Below are 21,894 nucleotides of genomic sequence, written 5' to 3' on the forward strand. Positions count from 1 at the left end.
TTAGATATTGCTATCATCCTGTTCTCCATGAGTATTCTTGCTCAACACTTAACTATTCACTTCCCACTGGAAAAGTAATGTGCCTTAGGAGCATAAATCAAATTGGGTGATATGTACCAAAATCAGAATCAATTGCATACTACAGGTGTTACTTCTAGACAATGAATTCATGCAAATATTTCCCATGTACAATAGAACCAAGACAGTATAATGATTACTTTCTGCCACAACAACATAAGGCACCTTTTAGGAAAAGATAAGCTATACTTAGGAACAAGTTGAATTTAATTCCTCAGTCGCTTGCTCTTACATATCCAATTTTCCACTTACACTTTCCACGTCCAATTTAAAATAGGCTCCGCTTACAACTCTGAACAGCTAATTGTCAAATGTGTTCAGATTAGAAAGGTGTGTAAGGTAAGGCCTCAATTATCAATAATACTAAGGGTGGTGCTACAGCATCATCTGGAATCTGCAGAGACAAAAGACTCAAGCATAGATATCTGATAATGCATTCTACACTTACTGACAAACATACACTAATAACCTCCAAGCAAAGAACCCAACTATTGCTTATATGATGGCATAATGAAGGGAATATGCCATCACTTAGTTCTAAAAGAGGTATGTGGTCAGATCAGCTTATCAAGCATTTATATAATGCCAAATTTCGGCCAGGCCAATGATGTCCTGATCTTAAGGAGTTTATAATCTCTAGGGGAGACAGATATTTGACAATTAAAATTCAGTAAGGTATAATAAAAATGCATGATAAAAATACTGTTGAAGAGGAGCTCCAAATTAGGGTATTTTGCTTTGTGAGCTTGAATAAGTCATTTAACCTTTCTGAGTTCAAGTTTCCCCATTTGTGAAATATTATAGAACTGTATTCAGATTGTAAGATTTCAAGTAAGAAAAGCTTTGTTTTACTTCTTAGAATTTTTGAAGGTAGTGAGGTTAGATGAGATGGCTTCGATGTCCTATATCATTTATCAAAAATAATTATCAGATATATCCTTAAGAGATGCCTGGATGGCTCGGCAGTTGAGCGCCTGCCTTCAGCCCAGGGAGTGATCCTGAAGTCCTGGGATGAAGTCCCACATCGGGCTCCTGGTAGGGAGCCTACTTCTCCCTCTGCCTGTGTCTCTGCCTCTCTCTCTCTGTGTCTCTCATGAATAAATAAATAAATAAAATCTTAAAAAAAAGAAAGAATCTTAAGATCTTAAGGCATTTGAAATATTAAGAATATTTTCACTCAATGAATTTTGTTGTGGGAAACAGAGGTTTTAAAAATTATTCCTTTAACCTTAGGATCATTCTAAAAGTAATATGATCAGTTATGTTATGGTATATGTCAATGGCAAGAGTGGAAAATATTGTGATTTTTTTCCATTGAAGTATAAAGTAAAAATTGTTCCAAAATCAATTTTCCTTTCTTCCTTTATTCAAAACTACTGGAACAGCAAGTTGGTTTCTGACCTATAGCAGACCTGAGTAGTGCCACCAAGATAAAGTAGGAGTTCTTAAATCACTGACTTCAAACTTTATCTGAAAAGTCATTTAACAATTACTAAGTCATTAGTATAGAGCTTTCAAAAGAAGCTCCAAAACATCTCACACAGCATTTAAAGAGGTAACAAAGTATCCTGACTGGACAGAATTTTTGCCTTGTAGGTTAAGGAATTGTAAGATGTCTAGAAAGCACAGAGTAAGGCTCAGAGAATTGATATATGGGTATTAATTAGGTGTAAAGAAAGTGTGGAGCCCAGGGAAAGGAGTTACTACTTTTATTCTAGAACAGAAATGAAGAGCTGGTTATTATGCAACAAAAGATTATGCTTACTATAAAATAAAGTTTTATAGACTTTATCTCTTGAATTGACCAACCTACACATGAGCTGAGATTGAAAACAATTATGTTTAAAAAAAAAAACAAAACCACATGGTAAGGGTGCCTGAGTGGCTCAGTTGATTAAACATCTGCCTTTGGCTCAGGTCATGATCCTGGGGTCCTAGATTGAGCCCCATATAGGGCTTCCTACTCAGTGGGGAATCTGTGTCTCCATCTGCCTTTCCCCACTGCACCCCCCACCCAGTCTCATGCTCACTCTCTCATGCTTATTCTCTCTCTCAAATAAATAAATAAAATCTTTTTTTAAAGGTAAAAAAGTAAAAAAAAAAAAAAAAAACCCACATAGCAGCACCTGGTAAGGGCATTCCAAGTTGGATTATCTTCTAACTATGACAGGGACTCATTTAAACAGATGAAAAATAGAACATCTGAAGTTAATTGAATCACTGCCAAGAAAAAGAGGAAGGCAAATGATGATTTTGCACTTTGGACAATATTAACTTTAAGGTCCATTTCATCACTAAATTTCTATAAAATGCTAACTTTAAGAATCTAGAATAATTAAAAATATCACATTACGATATGATGGAAATCACTGTAAGGAAGTGTCTATACAGAAACCATGGAAACCCAGAGGAGGTGTTTTAAGCTAGAGAAAAATGGAGATCAACTATTTCTATTATTCTCCATTGTTATTTTTTTTTTTTTAGTAAAGATATTGTTATTTACTTGTTCTTTCTTTCATCCTTAAATCTCTAACTAAAGGATTATTTTGGAATTGAAGTTTTTTTTTCTGATCATTAAAAAGCACTTCTTCATGATAGTTATTGTTCAAAAATAAAATCAAAAACATACACTTCTTTATCATCTTTTTAAAAATCTCATTTCCTAATCTATCAGCTCAGAAACACTATGGAAGCTACTCTACTATGAAGTTCCACCAACATTTTTCATGATTCCTTGCATGTTTCATGATGTTCAGTCTTCAAGGATGTTCTCAAGACCAATTTAAGTAGATGAAATTAATTGTAGCATATTCTAAACCCACTGATATTTGATGTTTTCAAGTATCTCTACTATTGAACAGAGAATTTAGGGTAAGAGATTTAGAGATTTGAAATCCAAAGTCAACAATAACAAAATAGGGAATTTAGCTAAGATAGCTCCCTGTCCATTAAATTAATAAACTTCTTACATCTGCTACCTAGGATATATCCTAGTCAGCTATACCTAGCTAAGTCTCATCAGGTATTTATGATCACATAGATAATACATTCATGGAAGACATTATCTTTGACATCGTGAGGAATTACCCAATAATACATTTAAGCTGTCTTTCCAGATTGGCTATGGAATTTTATATGGCCTACATCCTCATTCCCCCAATAGTTAGCTCAGTATCATGTATCTCCTAGATAATACTCATATGAATAATTTTTCTCAGCTAAGCTGGGAAATCTTTGTTAATGCTCTTGTTGTTATATTTCCAAGTCTTAAAGCAAGGCAGAAAATAACACAAAAAATTTTTGAACAGCACATATATCTCTGTCTTTTTTATATAACAGTGCTTCATATTGTTAGTAGGCCTCAAATTTTATCACTCAGATATTTCTTCATTGATGTCAGAATAAAGTTTGAAACTTTATAGCACCTCATTCAAACATTTAGCCTATTTTCCTGGTGAGATCTTCCTCTCTTTTTCATATATCTACCTGTAACTGTTCAAATTAGAGACCACAAACAATGTGATGTTGATTATAAGAGAAAGGAGGGGAATTGAATGGGAAAAATTACAGAGGGAGACAAACCATGAGAGACTCCTAACTCTGGGAAACAAATAAAGTGTTGCAGAAGGGGAGGTGAGTGGAGGGGATGGGGTAACTGGGTGATGGGCACTGAAGAGGGCACTTGATAGGATGAGCACTGGGTATTATACTATATGTTGGCAAGTTGAATTTAAATTAAAAAAAAAACTTTATAAAAAAAGGAAAGAAATTTTAACAGAATGGAGTAAATATGATCTTTCTGCTTTGGGATGAGGTTAGAAAAGATTTGTGAAAGTACATAACTTGTCCTAAAAAGATTTGGAGAGAGGGACAAAACAGTAGCACTCTGCTTTAAAAAAAATGGTACACACACAAAGGTGAGAAAAGGAATGGGCAAATGTGAATGTTCCCTTGAAAGTCGTCCTAGGGTAGTAAACATGAAAAGGGCCCTGGGCAGAAGGGAAAACCTTTCCTTGCTCTCTGGGGCCTGGTTAGCTATGAACTATATGCCACAAAGAAATTTAAGGATTGAGGCAGAAATTTCAGGTTGGGTTTGGACTGGCTTGGAATTGGTTCCTGAAGCTAACCATTTCAAAGAACATATGTAAATTACTTTGTATCTATATTCATATTTAGCCCCCAAGTCCTCCTTGATGTTTTGTCAAATGTCAAACACTGTTTGCTGGGGCAGTGAAAGCAGTAGCCCATGTCTATGCCTCTCTCTCTCTCTCTGGTCTCATGAATAAATAAATAAATAAATAAATAAATAAATAAATAAATAAGTCTTTAAAAACAAACTAACAAACAAAGAAAATGGAACCATTATTTGGGGTGCCCAGAAATTATTTGAAGCCAGGAGTCCAAAATAATAACAAATATACTCATGGGACCTTGAGCTAATTGAAATTTTTAGTCACTAAAACAAAATTTCTTCCTGTCTTACCTCAAAAACAAACAAATAAATAAAAAACTGAGAGCCGAGCCATCTACATAAGACTTTTAAAATCTAAACAAGTTGTTATTTATGACTTTCCGTTTAGGATTTATCTGTATTCGGTTGTAATCTATAGCACAGTGAATATTTTTAAAGCTAGAAATGTCAGAAAACTTTTCAACTCTATCATATATTTTGTTTTCCATGTCTTCTATCTGTACTATATTATACATTCTTTCTTACTTCCTTGGGTACTTTGTGCCATCAATTATGCCTCCACTTTTTTTTTTTAACTATTTATTCCCACTGAATTGTAAGTCTCAGTATATAAACATATTTGCATTTTTTTTCTGTTAAAAAAATTATACCAGGACTCCTGGGTGGCTGAGGGTTGAGCATATGCCTTTGGCTCAGGGCGTGAGCCTGGAGTCCAGGGATCGAGGCCTGCATGGGGTTCTCTGCATGGAGACTGCTTCTCCTCCCTCTTCCTATGTCTCTGCCTCTCTCTGTGTGTCTGTCATGAATAAATAAATAAAATCTTTAAAAAACAAACAAACAAAAACTAAAAACTATGCCTATCAGATATCTATGGAACATACCACCCAAAAGCAGAATAGACATCCATCTCAAGGACCCTTGTAACATTTTCCCACATTGGGTGGCAAAGCAAGTCTCAATACATTTAAAGATTGAAATCATACCAACTGTCTTTTCAGACCACAGTGGAATGAAGTTAGAAACTAGTAACAGAAGGATAGCAAGTATGAGGAAATTAAACAAGATGCTCTTAATAAAAATGGGAGCCTGGGTGGCTCAATCAGTTAAGCATCTTACTCTTGATGTTGGCTCAGGTCATAATCTCAGGGCCATGAGATCAAGCCCTTGGATGGGCTTCATGGGGAGTCTGCTTGGGATTCTCTCTCTCTGACCCTCCCCCACTGTGTATGTGTTCTTTCTCTCTCTAAAGTAAATAAATAACTCATTTTTAAAAAATACTCTTAAAAATTAATCAACGAAAAATTACAAGGGAAATTAGAAAATACTTTGAGATGAAAGAAAATGAAACACCACATTCCAAGGATCAATTGTGGTCCTTTAAGCCTTTCTGAGTAGTTCTGTTTTAGCTGTCTCTTTTACGAATAGAATATAGTTAAATTGTGTCTTGTTAATACAATTATAGTCCCTACTTTTTAAAAGAGCATAGAGCATTTACTTTGGTATATATCAATTTATTCTGTGCCTCACAGGTCCATTGGATCAATGTGAGATCAACTTGGGCGAGGTTTCTATTTGCGCTTTGGCCTCCATGAGCCTCCACTCTGTATAGGTAACAAGAATAGTGTTTTGAGCCTACCAATGACCATGGCAACTGGGAATCTCTTTCTCCAGTGTTGAGCTAATCTGGTAAGTAGCCAAAAGTTGATTCCAGAAAAGATGAGAAGAGTATTTATCATATACCTCTGTGGTAGGTGTGTTCAGGTTCTTACTTGAGAAGACCCAGTCTCTCCTTTAATCAATGCTCTGAGTCAGAAAAGTAGCTCAGATTTGAAACTTCTCAAAGAGTCCTGATTTTCCATTGCAGCAGCTGACTTCACCCTTCACCTTGCCAACTCTCAATATTTTTCTGGTTACACAAGTCAAGGGACACCCTTGACTATTTATTTGTGTAATTCCTAAGAATATCATAGGCTGGGGCACCTGGGTGGCTCAGTGTTTAAGCGTCGGCCTTCACTTCAGGTTGTGATCCCAGAGTCCCGGATAGAGTGCTACATGAGGCTCTCTACAGGGAGCCTGCTCCTCCCTCTGCCTGCCTGTGTCTCTGCCTCTCTCTCTCTCTCTCTCTCTCTCTGTGTGTGTCTCTCATTAATAAATAAATAAAATCTTAAAAAAAAAAGAATACTATAGGCTATTCAGTATCACCATAGGTCCCTCTTGGTCAAGTCATCCAGTTACCACTCTGGTCTTGCTGTCATCAATAATAATTATCTCTGCCTTGCCTCTACCAATAATTATATCTGCTTCTACCATGTTGAATCATTATTCCTATTGTTACTAAGGATCTTCGTGTCATGCACTACATGCTATTTTTGGCTCTGGCTCATGGAGGATAGCCACCAAGTGTCTAAAACAGACATCCCTTTACCAGTATGTTTCTTATTAACTTATTGAATTAGTAAAGAGAATCTTTTGGACTATCCCAGGAAATTCTGGTAGTGGGTGCTCTGATCACACATAATAAGTCCATTTTAAAATTGTCTTTCAGAGGCTTCTGACTCCTGTTCGACACTCTACCAAGATAGCTCCTATCTCTCTACTTCATTTTGTTTAGACTAGAAGCATTTCAAAGCATCAAAAACCCACCTGAGTAGCATCAAGATCACTTACCAGAACCTTAAACCCCAAGTCACAAGAGGGTACTCCGACGTTAATGAATGCACCACTACAGCTGCCCATCGGCCACCCTCAAGTTCTACTCAACCACACATTTTTGCAATCCTTGCTGGTATACATCTTGCAATTTGGGGCTATGTATTTTATTTCCTCCCAGAACATGGCCAGTATTTCCCTGTTTGGGTTATTCTGAGACTTGCCCCTAAGTATTGGTCTGGAGGCAGTGAGAAAAGGCAGGACTATATCCTGAGGAACACATGTACCACTTGTGAGGCACCTGTCCTAAGTGAGGTCTTTCCAGGTTCTCCAATTACAGGAAGCCTAGTTCAAGGTTCAAGAGAATCTGTGGCCCAAGATTTTCTGGCTTGTTCATCAAATATCCCCAAGTGGGTTCTGAAGAAACTGCTCTACATCTGTGAAGGGCCCGGATTTAATATAGGACTGTGAAGGCTGGGCATTGTCTCCCTTATCACTCTGTTAACCTGACAATTAAGTCCCAGGCCTGGTTTTCATCACTATCTGTTCTATGGCTCTATGAGATAAGAAGCTTTTTAAGCACTGACACACAGACCCTCTTACTTTCACAACACACCTTAAAATGATAGTTGGTTCACTGGAGTCTGTCATTTTCTTTTTTGAGGCTCCTAAAGCAGATAACAAAGGCCAGAAAGCTCCACCGTCCTTATAATTATCGTTGCTCTCCTATCTTTCAAGTGCCATTGGCACTGCATAGCCTTCCACTTGCATTTTTCTCTACCCTCCAATGAGAGTCCTAGCACTTTTAACACAACTGCATGCCAGGGTTATCACAGTTCCACCTTCTCTCATCAATGACAATTCCAGAATTTTATTCCGGGTGTCTGTGTTTTAGGGTTACTTATAGTCACAACTGTCTTAGCCTGGATTACCCTTTCACCACAGAAAGCAGAGTCTGGGTTCTTTCTCTTTCTTAGAAAGCAGAGCCTGAAACACAGACTTGTATATAGGGGTCTTGCCTTAGGAGATGGGGAGTTTGAAAGAGGGAGCCAATAAAATGCTATGGCATCAATGTGGTTATTGCTGTCGGCAATTGAGGTTTCATCCTACTCAGACCTTATGAACAGCCATATAGAAAGTTCTTCAGGATTGTCCCCTCTAAGAAGTAAAAGAGGGGAGTGTTTATTTAGTAGTTCCCATCTGCAAATGTTTAAAGCCTGCTCTTAAACTTCTATCTATGTGAAAACATACCAGATGGGGATGAGCGGGCGTCCCACACTGGCATTGGAGAAGCCTGGGCAAGAAAGCAAGAGATGGATCACTCAGCAAAGGTGGACATATTCAAGTTACACCAATTAAAAGCTGGGTGATACAGTGATTTCTGAGTAAAAGGTAAACCAAGCCAGTGTCAGACAGGATGAGGGACAGGCCTGATACATTTATTTAAACATACTTATTTTGTACTTTGTATCTGATAATCCTAACATTCACAGTTCTTACTGGTCAAATTCAGTATTTTTTTTTTTTTGCTAACTTTCTCAGATGATAACTTGTTATATCATGTACTTGGTATTTTAAATTGTTAGCTGCTGTTTCTTGAAAGTATCTGTAGGACAAAGTTAAATTTGAGGCCTTTGTTTAAAAGTGTCCCTCCACTGAAGCTATCAATTCCACCCTACCAATTTTCTGTGGGACTCTCAACTGAGACAAACTATAAACTAATTTTTTTTATTTTTTAGATAGATAAGTCCTATGACTTTGGATCCCAATCCTATCATGCAAGCTTGTGGCTACAGTTTCAGGGAACATTTTTCTTTCTTTTTTTCTTAACCAAGAGCCAAAGTCAAGGTAGGTAAGTATCTCTAAGACTAGAACATCTTTTCTTGAGTATCTTATAAAAACTTCAACATTGTCACATCTGAAGCTTCCCTCATTCCTTTTGTTCACAAACTTGCTCTTCTTCCTGTAGTCTGTATCTCTAGCAGTTCTATTACAATCTACTTTGTCACACAAGACTTTTAGAAACCATTATGTTGCCCTTTCTTTCATCTTATTATCACATAAACTTTTACCACTTACGTCTTGTGAGCTTGCCCATACGCTGCTTTCTGTTAACATGATACACTCCTTATTTAATTCAAGTTCTTTAATGTTTCACTCCTGGACTATCAAAATAACTAATAAGTAGTCGCCATATTTTCCTTTACTATCTAAAGTATTCTCCAGGTGGTTGCCGCAGTGGTGTTTTTTTTTTTTTTTAACTGCTTTCAGCTTTATTTTTTAAATTTAAATTCAATTAACTAACATATAGTGTATTATTAGTTTCCAAGATAGAGTTCAGTGATTCATCAGTTGTATATAACACCCAGTATTCATTACATCACATGCCCTCCTTAATGCCCATCACCCTGTTACCCCCATCCCCCCACCCCTACCCCATCCAGCAACCCACTTGTTTCCTATGATTGAGTCTCTTGTGGTTTGTCTCCCTTTCTTATTTCCCTCCCCTCCCCTATGCCCCTCTGTTTGTTTCTTAAATCCACATATGAATGAAATCATATAATAATTGTCCTTCTCTGGTTGAGTTATTTCACTCAGCATAATAATACCCTATTCTAGTTTCATCCACGTCATGCAAATGGCAAAATTTCCTTTTTTTTTTGATGGCTGAGTAATATTGCCACAATGGTATTCATAACACCCACTTCAGCCATAACACTTGCTTGTAAATATTCCTCATCATCCTTTTTACTGCAGAACACTGTCCACACAACTTAGAATGATCTACAAGGTAATTTCTCACCTAGGCCCCTGGACCCACTTGCCTTTACATTTTCGTCTGTGATCTTTACCCTGCCTAGAATGCCATTCTTACACACCCTTATCTACCCTGAGTATTGAGTTATCTTAATATCCTTTGAACCTCCCCTCTATGGCTCACATAGGTACTCTATCCTCTGTGCTCACTTAACAGTTGTAGATACTCCATTTTGGGTTTTTCAACTCTGTGATGAAAAATGTAGTCATTTGTCTGTCTTGGCAAATTTTTGTACCCTCAGCAAGTGGCAGAAGCCACAGATTATGGTATATTCAATAATACACCATATTATGTTAAATGAATACATGTATAAATGAATGGACTTTACTTCCTCAGAGATGTAATGTTAAACAAGTTTGGACATTATTACTGGTGAAGAAGAGATATATAGTAAAAGTTTACCTGAAGTAAAACACAAATGAAAAACATTATAATATTTTTTTACATCCTTCGTGTTCAATTTTTATTCAAATCTGTTTTCTACATATTTTTCAGTCTTTCATTTAAGTTTATTAAATTTTCATTGAAAAAAACTATCAGATGATAGCATTTATCCTGAAAATTATCCAGTCTATTTTTCCAGAAACTACAATTTATATACTACCTAATAGAAATACTTTGAATAGAATGTTTTCACATTTATGTAAGTTTAAATTGTTTCACATAGAACAGCAGCAAGCAATAATGTTCTAGTACTTCTTAAGTATATCACATTAAGTTTTTCACTCTGATTTCACAATGCAACTTGAAAATATGTAAAAAAAAAAAGGAATATTTAAAGTGATTTCTTCATTAAAATAATGTCAAAGCATTTATATTTTGTAATAAGGATAATGAAATTAAGCAATAATAAAAATATATGAGGTATTAAAACAGGTTTACTTAGGTTCAGAAGAATAAAGAAGATAAAGGGATTTGGAATTCACACACTGTACTACATGTTATTACTATGGAAATAAACAGGGGATTAAAATATATATTTATATGTTATACATATTTTGTGTGTATGTTATATATAAATAAATAATATTAAATAAGCTTACTGTGTGACCTAAAGAGACATAGTTAGGTTTCTTATAAAGGATCTTTCATAATGTATGTTATAAATATATGTAAAATATAATATAAAGACACCTATATATATCATATACAGTTAACCTTGAACAACACAGGTTTTAATTATATGGGGCCACTTATACACAGATATTTTTTCTAAAGGTATGATACTATAAAAGTATTTTTTTCCTTATAATTTTCTTAATAACCTTTTCTTTTCTCCTAGCTTACTATATTATAAGAGTATTCTATATAATACACACAAAATATGTGTTAATAGACTGTTTTTGTTACTGGTAAGTCTTGTCATCAACAGTAGACTATTAGTAGTGAAGTTTTTGGGAGGTCAGAAGTTATATGTGGCTTTTTGACTTTATGGGGCCCGTACATTTTTGCCCTTTCAACATACTATTTTCTTTTTTGTTCTCTCCTTCATCTAATTTAAGAATTTAGGCTCAAAGAACTTACAAAGTATATAGTCAATTAATATTTGCTTAATTAATGAATATTGTTATTTTTACTCAATCAGTCTTTAGTTTATGCTAGTAGACTAATGTAGTTACATTACTCCCATCACTTAGCATTAGCCACCATTCTATTAAATTGAAAAAGGTAAAGAAAATTATATACAGGCATACAATTATGTATAAATTTAATATATATAATTGTGTGAATACCTTACATATTACTACATATTTTATTAATTGCAACTATTGCCTAAAGTGTAATGAAAAAATTCAGTCCTCATACTTTTAAACAAAAAGAAGTTATCACTATAGAAAAGCTGTTGACTTAGCCTGGTATTTGTAGGGTTCTAATAAAATCACCACTTACTTCTTATGTACTTAATTGTCAATTTTAAAAGGGCAGGATGAAAGGCCTCATACAGCACCCTCCATTTAGGAAACTTATTGAAATTGATATCCATTTACTTGGAGGAACTGCATTAACTGTATTATAAAAGGGATCACAAAATTATGTTAAGAATTATTTCCAAATGCTTACTCTTAATTGATTCTATATTAGAAATGGAAAATAAAGAGGACAGAAACACCATCCAACATTTTACCAATTAGACTGTACAACCTAGGAGAAAATTAAAAACACTCTTTCTTTTATGTTTTTAATCCATTAAAAGTAATATTACCATTCAGACATTCAAAATCAGCAAACAATTTCTTATATTTTAAAAAAGAAAGTCTCTTTGATGTTCTTTTTGTAAATCAAGAACACTAAGTAAATTCTTGCTATCAAAATATCAAATTCTTAAGTCTTTAGGAAAATATTTGCCATTTCCTTTCCTAAAACACTACTAGCTCATGAAAAACTAGTGTCCCATAAAATGATAATCAATTTTTAAACAAATATAATTTAGTCAAATAGTTTAGAAGATTATGGACTAAGCATATTTAAATAAATTTATTAATTAGAGAATTTCCCACATCCTACTCCAAATTTACTTGCCCTGACTGTCCTGACTATCCTGAGATTATTCTTTTCCCCTGCTCTCACCCACCTCCCAAACCAGGATCATGTATCTTGAGATTTACCTGTGTTCCAAGAACTGCAGGGTCAGTATAAATATCACCAAAATCATTCATTATTTCATGATTATTATAATTGTATAACTCCAGCTTAAATCAAGAGTTTTTTTATAACAATAAATATTAAAGTGCAGTAGTTTGCAAATTATACTATTCTTTATTTCACCTGAGCTCAGAACAAAAAGAAAGAAATTTGAATCATAGTAAGAGAAATGTTTAATTGTGTTGAAAAATTAGTGGAAGTCATTACTTGCGATTGGTATCGACAGTATGTATATAGAAGGTTTTAAAATAGGGCTTTAAAGGTGTAGGCAATGATAATACCAATTCTCGGCTAGTTCAGAGGAAAGGAAATTTTTCATACACTCGGGGTTGGTTGGAATGTTAACAAATGCAAAGAGCAGGGAGGGGAAAAGGGCAATATCTAATACTGTGAAGGTGTGCATGCCCTTCAGTTCCACTGTGAGCATAAAACCTGTGGGACACACACACACACACATTTATATACACATACATATGAAACTGTGTATGTTTAAAAGAAAACTCCTTCCAGCATTGTTTCTAAAAGTGAAAAATTGGAAACACTCCAAAGTTTCATCATCATGAACATGGATATATATGTAGCAGATTTTTAATATGGAATACTACGCAGCAGGGACTTGAACCTAAATTTTATCATTAAAGAAGTTCACATACAAAATGTTGAACAAAACCATATTACATATCAATACAGAATATCTTAATGTAGTTTGGAAGCATGGAGTTTAACACTGTAATATGTGTGTAATGATGGTTATGTATAATATACGTGATAAAATGTAAAAATATACATGAAAATGATAAACACCAAATTCAGGAAAATGGATATCTCTTGGAGGGTGGGAAATGCAATTGGGGGAAAATAAACCAAGAGCTTAATCTACTTTTTGTAACTTTTTATTTCTTATGTTCTGTGATGTTACCCAGGTGTTCATTAAATAGATACAATATTTTTTTATATTGTGTCTGAAATATGTTGAGATTTAATAAAATTAAAAAAAAGATGTTTAAGGGAAGCATGTCTTGGGGAAGAGGGATACAGTAGAAAATCAATGTTATACTATAAGTTCAATATTTGAATAAAATTAAGAACAAAACATTTGGGTTAAATTACAAATTTCATTTCTTTAAAAAAAGTATGTTTATGTTTCTTCTCATGAAGTTTATTATAAACATAAGCAAATAATCCATATATATATATATATATATATATAAATATATAAGCAATGTCGTAGCTATACCAATACATAGATGGCTAGTTAAGGCATTGCCCAACTATACTAACATTTCAAAATCATACCTATGAAAATGGATTAAGTTAGGATATCATGTCCAGGCCAAGCAGGAAAAAATTGAACTGTCTTCCTATATCTTGCAAAGTTATCAACAAGAAGTATTGTTATAATCTGTACATCTCACAAATATTGTCCAAGTTTCATTTGAAATAAATATCTATTACAACAAGTCAAAGTTACTGATTTTTCTGTTATATAGGGTCTTATGTCCAAGAATGTTGGGACTTGAACAAATTCTGAATGGTCCCTAAATTCCCCAATGTGTTGTCTAGACTTATCCACTTCCTTCCTCACTTATGTCTCTTCAGTTCTCTCTGTTTTCATCCCCATGACTGTATTAAAACTATCCTTACCAAGGACACCAACTACCCATATCTTATATAAGTTCACGGTCAATATTCTACCTTTACATTACTCAACAGCCCAGCAGCATTTGACATAGTCTTCTCTTTGAGATAATATGAACACTGTCTTTGCTGTAACTCAACCAGTATTCATCTGGTTTTCCTCCTACCACAATGGCCAATCATTCTTCTTTAGTGCTTCCTCATGTCCTACACTGCTCTTCTGACCTCCATGTGGCAAAATACAACTATTAATTCTCAGTTTTAACCTCTGATGGAATTTTATGTGTCAACTTGACTGGGTACCAGGATGCCCAGATACCTGATTAAACATTATTTCTGGATATGTCTGTGAGATGAAGAGGAACCAGAACATGAGCTGAGGAGGAGCAGGCAGTAAGGCAAGAGGAAAACCATAACCCTCTGTGAAGGTGTTTCTGGAAGAGATTAGCCTTTGAATCTGTGGACTAAGTAAAGTATATTGTACCCAAGTGTAGGTGGACATTATCCAATCTACTTAGGGCCCGAATAGAACAAAAAGGTAGAGGAATGGAAAATTCTGTCTGCTTTTTTGAGCTGGGACATTGAACTTTTTCTACACTTGGACTAAAACTACACCATTCATACTTCTACTTCTTAGGCCTTTGGACTTAGACTGGAATACACCACCAGATTTTCAGAGTCTCCAGCTTACAGATGATAGATCATGGGACTTCTTAGTTTACATAATTACTTGAGCCAATTCCTCATAATAAATCTTTTTTAATAACTGTGTATGTATACATTAATATACATGTATTTATTGTGAGAAATTTTATTTATATACAGATTTTTATATAAAATTTTATATATGTAAAATTTACCATACTGGATCACTACCTTCTTCTTCAAGTACTTTTCCACTTGGTTTTTAAGATAACATACTTTTATGGTTTTTCTCTTGCCTTATTGCCTGCTCCTCCTCAGCTCATGTTCTGGTTCCTCTTCATCTCCCTAATGCCCTTGATTATGTGGTCGTTTCTTTGCCTACACTCCGTCTCTAGCGACCTAATCCAATCTCTTGGTTTTATATGTCATCTATATATTGATGACTCTATATTACTATGCAGAGGACTCTCAACTTAGACCTCCAATCCTGCTTCTCAAGGACTAATATCCTACTGCCTATACATTTCCATTTTGATATTTAGTAGGCATATTAAATTAATACAAGGTAAACTGAATATTATAGTTTAGTGATATAAATGAAATGGACTTCAGTGATATGTATATAGTTTCCCCCACTGCCATACCCATCTCCATATATGGTGGCACCTTCTGCCCAGTGGCTCAAGTCATTTTTCATAATCTTTCATTCCTCACTTTCCTGAAAACCCTACTTTGAATTCACCAGCAAGTCCTTTTGGTTCCATCCCCAAAATACATCCTAATTCTGACTATTTTTTTCCAACTTCACTGCCTGGGCTCCAGTTCAAGTAATCAGAAGTTATCCCCTAAATGATTGAAAGAGAATTGTAAAAAAGTCTTTCACTTCCACTCCAATTTTACACAGCAAAGTCGATGTTAACTTTCTAAAGTGTAAATCATATTTTGTTTCTCCCCTATATGCCATTATCCCATAACTTTACAAATTTAAAAGAAAATCAGAATCCTATACTTTTTACCCTGACCCTATGTGACCTGGCTCCTAACTTACCCTCTAGCACTGTGCTCTTGCTACATGGCTCTTTTTCTGCCCCTTTAAACCTCTAAGTTTGGTCTGTTCCAGGGCCCATGGGTGGCTCAGTGGTTGAGCACCTGACTTCAGCTCAGGGTGTGATCCCAGGGTTTGGAATTGAGTCCTGCATGGGGCTCTTTGTGGGGAGACTGCTTCTCCCTCTACCTATGTCTCTGCTTCTCTCTCTCTCATGAATAAATAAATAAAATCTTAAAAAAAAAAAAAAAGTTTGGTCACTTCTAAGTACTTTTGCCCTTACTTCTAAATGCCTTTTCTATTCTTCTCACTTAAATCTTTAGGTACTGTCTTCTTTTCACCATTCAGATGTCAACTTCAACATCTTCTCTTCAGAATAGTCTCCTATGAGCTCCTACTAAAGAACCCCCACCAGTTTACATCACACTCGTGCATTTTATTTTCCATCTAGAATTTATTTCCATCTGAATGATCTTTTTAAATAATACATTCATTGTTTATCTCTTTACCCTAGAATACAAACTCTTTGAAAGCAAAGATTTTGTTGTCTCACTTGCCAATGAATATCCTCCATTGCCTAGAACAATGCATGACACAAACATCTGAAAACCTCCCAAAGTTACTAGGTGAGTAGAAAAACTAATTTCATTTACTCTGAGGGTGTCTTTTCTCCTCCTCACAGTGATATAAGGGTCCTGCGAAGCTTAATAGATGTTAACAGAAAGAGGCTTTTGGTCCTTCCGTGTAGAGTGTTGTGGTAACCAGACTCCAAGATGGTCTCCAGAGAGCTTCATCTTTTGGAATTCATTTCTTTGTGTAGTCCCCTCTCACATTGTATCTGAGATAGTCTATATGACCAACAGAGTATAACGGAAGTGACATTGTATAACTTCTGAGGCAAATCACAAAAGATACTGCCACTTCCACTTTGGATCTTTCTCTCTGAAGATAGCCAACCCCATAGCATGAAAATCCTTAAGCAGCCCCTATGGAGAGGTCCCAGTGTTAAGGAACTGAAACCTCAGACCAACAGACAGCAGTAATTTATTAAGCATAGGATATAACCATCTTAGAAACAGCTCCTCCAGCTCCACTTGAGTCTTCAGATGACTGCATCTCTGGACAACATCTTGACTACAACTTCATGGAAGACCTTGAGTCAGAATCATCCAGTTAGGATGCTCCCAAATTTCCTAATCAACAGACATCATAATAAGCTCTGAAGTTAGTTATATACCACAGCAACAGGTAACTAATACAACTAGTTTCTGCTGATATGTTCATTTTCTAAGTCCCTAAATTTTTTTGAAGGTGAAGAAATGATATATGAAATAATAAATTTCTGTATTTATGGTCTCCTTTCTCCCCAGCTTGGCTTATTCTTAAAATGTTAGCATACCCTTTCTCTTGCTCTACCTCAACGAGCCTAGGACATTGCAATTAAGAGAAAAGGCAAGAGGGTCTTATGCATATCTGACAACTTGGCTTTCAGCCCTGTAACACAAATCTACTTAGAGAGACAAAGGTCCAGCTTCTTGGGAAGCAAGAAAGAAAAAAGTCACATATTAAAAAAATTCAACTTAACGTGTAAAATGGAAATTAAAGAAGAGTACCTACTTTATAGGTGTTTTGAAAGGAACAAATGAGAGAATATATATAAGACATCATGCATTTTAGCATGATGACTGGTCCATGGTCAGTGCTAAATAACTATTGGTTATTATTATTGACTTTTCTTTTGTCTGGCTCATTTTTTTATTTGAACAAGCTTTTAATGCACTAAAATAGATTAGTGAAAATAGTATATTATAAACTCTTACACTACACAATAGCTGATGATTTATATGAGAGAAATATTTTCTAAAACCTGTTATCACAAATTGAGAATAGACTTTTTAATACATACATTTTCAGAGAAAAAAAATTAGGCTAAAAATTAACCAAAGGCTATGTTATCTAAATTATAATAAGAGATTGTCATCTTAACATATTGAAAACTTAGAGAGGGATGAGCAAAAGACTTAAAATGTAGTAAGAAAGTAAAAGCAGCAAGAGATTGACTCGAATGTCATTATCTTATTGCCTTTTGGAACTAGAAATGTATTGTTTCTCATATAAAGCAAAGCACTGAAAACTATTTGGCAGCAAGGTTATTATTTCACATATAATTACATCTCATACGGAGGTACATTGGCAGACATGCGGTGGCTAAATTGTCCATTTTCAACTAGAAAAAAGAAATGCAGTTCTTTTTTCACTTACATCAGTCAAGAAGATAGCCGCCCACAGGAAGAGATAAAGACTTATTTGACACTAGATCTATAACCAATGATTTTAGTTATCACTTGAAATTAGTGAGAATTTTGAAATAGGCTTAAGATTTTTTGAAGAGCAATTTGGTACCACAATGAAATAACAGATGAAATGGAAAAAGAAAAAAAGAAAAAGAAGATGATGTTTTCATTCTTTGGCTGTGTGGATTTAGGGATTTCTACAATAGGATTTCTCATAGATAGATAACCTAGAAAAGCACAGATGTATTCATTTACCATTTTTGAAAATAAACTAAGCATTTAATTAAATTATCTTCCCTATAAACCAATTAGATAAATCCTGATTCAATGAATATACTTAAACATTATCCAGGGTGCCAACAACTAAGAGTATTATTTATAAAAGCCAGACAACTAAATTCTAACCCTCTAATCTGCCTGTTCTGAATATTTATTAAATCATCAGAAGAGTCCTGATAATTGTAATTTTAGATAAGTAGCGTCTGCCGGTATCTGTAATGTAGATGTGATACAAAATATTTACCTACTTGAAAATTTGGAGAAAATGCTATCTGAATCCCTTTTTGGGAGAGCTCATATCTACGTGAAAGAAATACTTGGGTCAAATAGGAGGTGGAGATGGAGGGTAAGATTCCCAGTGTTTGCTCAAGTTATAAAAATAGTGTCAGTAAAGTTGCTACATATAGACAGGTATGGAGAGGAATGCTTTTTCTTACTTTTGAGAATCAGAAGAAAGGAAAGAGATGGAGGTGATAGGAAGAGATCCTGGAGGTAATGAGCTAGAAGAAGACTGTGTGCCATGATGGGCCTCACAAACTCCCCAGGTTTGGTAAGTCAATCATATTCACAAAATGTTGAACAGACTCATGTGTGTGCGCACGTGTGCATGGATGCTGATAAGATTTGATTTTCAAGGTTGAGGAAACGTGTAGCAGAAAGGATTGCAAGCATATAAGTGAGCCTTAGAAGAGTCTCAGGAATCACAGGGAAGAATAGCTTTGGACATTCATAGGTCCTAAAACGGAGTTTGAGGTAAGTTCATCTCTCTCTTCCAAAGATGAGGAGGCACCCATCCACACAGTGCCCAATCCTGGGGAAATAGTTCTTCCTTTCCACCTTTCCATCCTTAACTGAGCAATTTTTGTATTAGTTAGGCTTCTTTTTTCACCTTTCATGAATTCTTTTGGAGTTTTTATTGTATAGTTAATGCCATAATTATATAGTTAACCAACAGAAGGAGCTATTAGAATATAAAAGAGACTTTGGAGAAGAAAATCAAAGCACAGACAATAAGCAAATAAATGTAATTAGGATAAAAGGATACCGAATGAGCAAGTTGAACAATTTCATACCAACTTTGTACTTGTTCTCCTGAGACCATCTTTTCCTCTGACAAGTTTCAAACTCTCTCCAAATTTCTGAAAATTCCAAACTGTTTATATTTCATGGTCAGTTTTACCCAGCAATCCCCTATGCACTGAGCTCTCACCTCCTCCAGTTTATATAGACTGTTACATACCCAGCTGAGAACACAGATGCTTTCCCTGGTTAATAATTGATGAAGGGGACAGTATATATGTGAAGACCACTTGCATATAGAAAATTTTACTGAAGGTTTGAGGTAACTGAGGATTAAATTCCAGAAGCACATAGTAAATGCCTTCCCTTAGAATCTCACATATCCTTGGGCACCAAGAAATTTCACCACTGTACTTTGTGTAGCTACCCAATATTTTGCTCAGAATGCCCTTTTCTTCTCCACTTTTTCTTCTATTTTGATCTTTCATCCCTAAATTCATCTCATTTTTTTTACATGGAGAAGCTCAAATATATTTTTGTTTTAGAATCTTCTTCTGAAGCCTATCCTAGAAACCTTAGTTTCCAATCAAAGCCATCTACACTGAGAACAAATCATGACTCAGAGGCACAATTATGTTTTAAAGTAGCATAGTAGCCTTCTCTCTCCCTTTTACATACAGCTTTTCTGAAGGCCAATGGCAAGACCTGCATTTTTATTATGCTACTTTCAGCTCTGCACGTTACAGGGTTTCAAACACAGTAACAGCTTGTGAAAGATTCACAAATTTGGGGAACAGATTCATAAAGGAAGAAACATGAATTCTAGTTATCTTGGCTTCTAGTACAGTTTGATTTGCAACTTATTAAAGACTGATTATTTCATTTTTTTACACCATGTTATCTTATCTACAAAATGGAATTAAAATGGTCATATACTATGCATATCTTAGAGGGTGACTTTATTATCTATCTATCTATCTATCTATGAAGTTATTTTGAGAATTGAGAAATCTTTTATAAACATTTGGCAACGTTACTAATCTCTATCTCCCAAACTTCAAATAAGGCTGGTATATAGAGTACACAGCATGTTGTGAGAATAGAAGATCTACTTTTGTAAATACCTATGCATAGAGACAGAGAGAAAAATTAGTAGAACATTTATATAAAATACATGGTAAGTTTTAACAAACATGAAAAAATAAAAGATTTGTAATGTGCATTGGAAGTAATCAGTGGACTTATAAAATAGAAACAAATAAGCATGACCATCTATGAATGTGAACTTAGAAACAGTTACCAGTAAGCAACTGCCTCTGCGAATTCCATTAAAGATCATCTGCAAAATCTGCACCCACAAAAATTCAAATTTATTTCCCATTTACTGAAAAAACAAAGGACTAGGCCTTTTTTAAGATATAAAACTAACTGCTAAAATCTGTAAATTATGGTAACAAGCATATTAAGATAACTCTTATGCTAGTCAAATAGTTCTTCTTTATTTCTTACCCTGCAAAAGCATCTCTTTAATATCAGTGGCATTTTACTTCTGAGATAAAATTTTATCAGCTTAGCATTCCCTTCTCTTTAATTTTCCCTTGCTGTGTCTTGCTAGGTACCTAAGAAGGACAAAGCAGGAACACGAAAGTCCCCATCATGGCATTTATCTAGGACTCCAGGATAAAAGGAAAGTTGGGGGTGGAACCCATCCACAATTCATCACGGATGGTGATGTCTTTATTGGCTACTGACCTTGCAATGAGTTGAATGAGTTATAAGAAGGTTCTCTGTTACCCCAATCCCTGTTTTCTTGAAGGAGGACATAAATCACTTGAATCTCATGAATTTCTCATATTTACAAAGTATGCTTCCAAATTTCCCACAGAGGATGCAGTATAACCACTTATTTTTCCAATTTAAAAAAAATAATTTTTCAGCTTGTTCGATGTCACATAAGGAGGCTGATGATTGAGAAGATCTGAGAGTGACCCGAGGATCCAAGGGTGGGTGTCAGCAAGAAGCCCAGAGAGAAGCAGATAGCTTCCATCATTCCTGTTGTGAGGGTGTTTGCATTACTTCTCCTCTAACCTTATGCTTGAAGCAACAATCATGGTAGATTGCCTTATTCTGTTCCATTAAGAACTGAAGCATGTAATAAATCAAATTCCATAGTGACATATCTTGTTTCAGTGGCATGATAAGTTGCTTCTTGGCTGAAATTCAGATGAAGAATATCTGGGTTTTGTAACTCTACTTCTCCATATTCTCTTGAAACTTAAAATTTAAGCATTATACGGTGCTGGGAAAAATGACTGAAAAAAAAAATGAAGAGAGAGGGAACGCAGCCTTCAGAAATATCAAGAGATCTTAGTGGGCAAATACCACAGTGTGAATTTTGAATAACTTTTCCCACATATATAGATATGAGCATGAGGAGGAAAATAGTATTAATACATTACATCTTGCTCTCAGAGACTCTGTGTAATAAATGCAAATGTCTCATACTATTACATAGTAACTTATCACTGAAAATGTATACTCTACCCTGTAGAAAAATATAATTTTACCAAGAGAGGATCTCTCAGATGAAATT

The 21,894-nt window shown here is 35.0% G+C and overlaps 1 long non-coding RNA gene across 1 annotated transcript; it reads left to right on the forward strand.

The window, feature by feature from the left end:
- Window positions 1-5,805: 5,805 nt before the first annotated feature.
- On the forward strand, window positions 5,806-21,378 carry LOC118351937 (uncharacterized). The gene is made up of 4 exons (XR_004808186.2): window positions 5,806-5,956; window positions 16,223-16,334; window positions 18,732-18,831; window positions 20,917-21,378. It is a non-coding gene; the product is annotated as an uncharacterized LOC118351937 (long non-coding RNA).
- Window positions 21,379-21,894: the final 516 nt, after the last annotated feature.

Source organism: Canis lupus, chromosome 22 (assembly GCF_003254725.2).
Source record: "Canis lupus dingo isolate Sandy chromosome 22, ASM325472v2, whole genome shotgun sequence".
Lineage (NCBI taxonomy): Eukaryota > Metazoa > Chordata > Mammalia > Carnivora > Canidae > Canis > Canis lupus.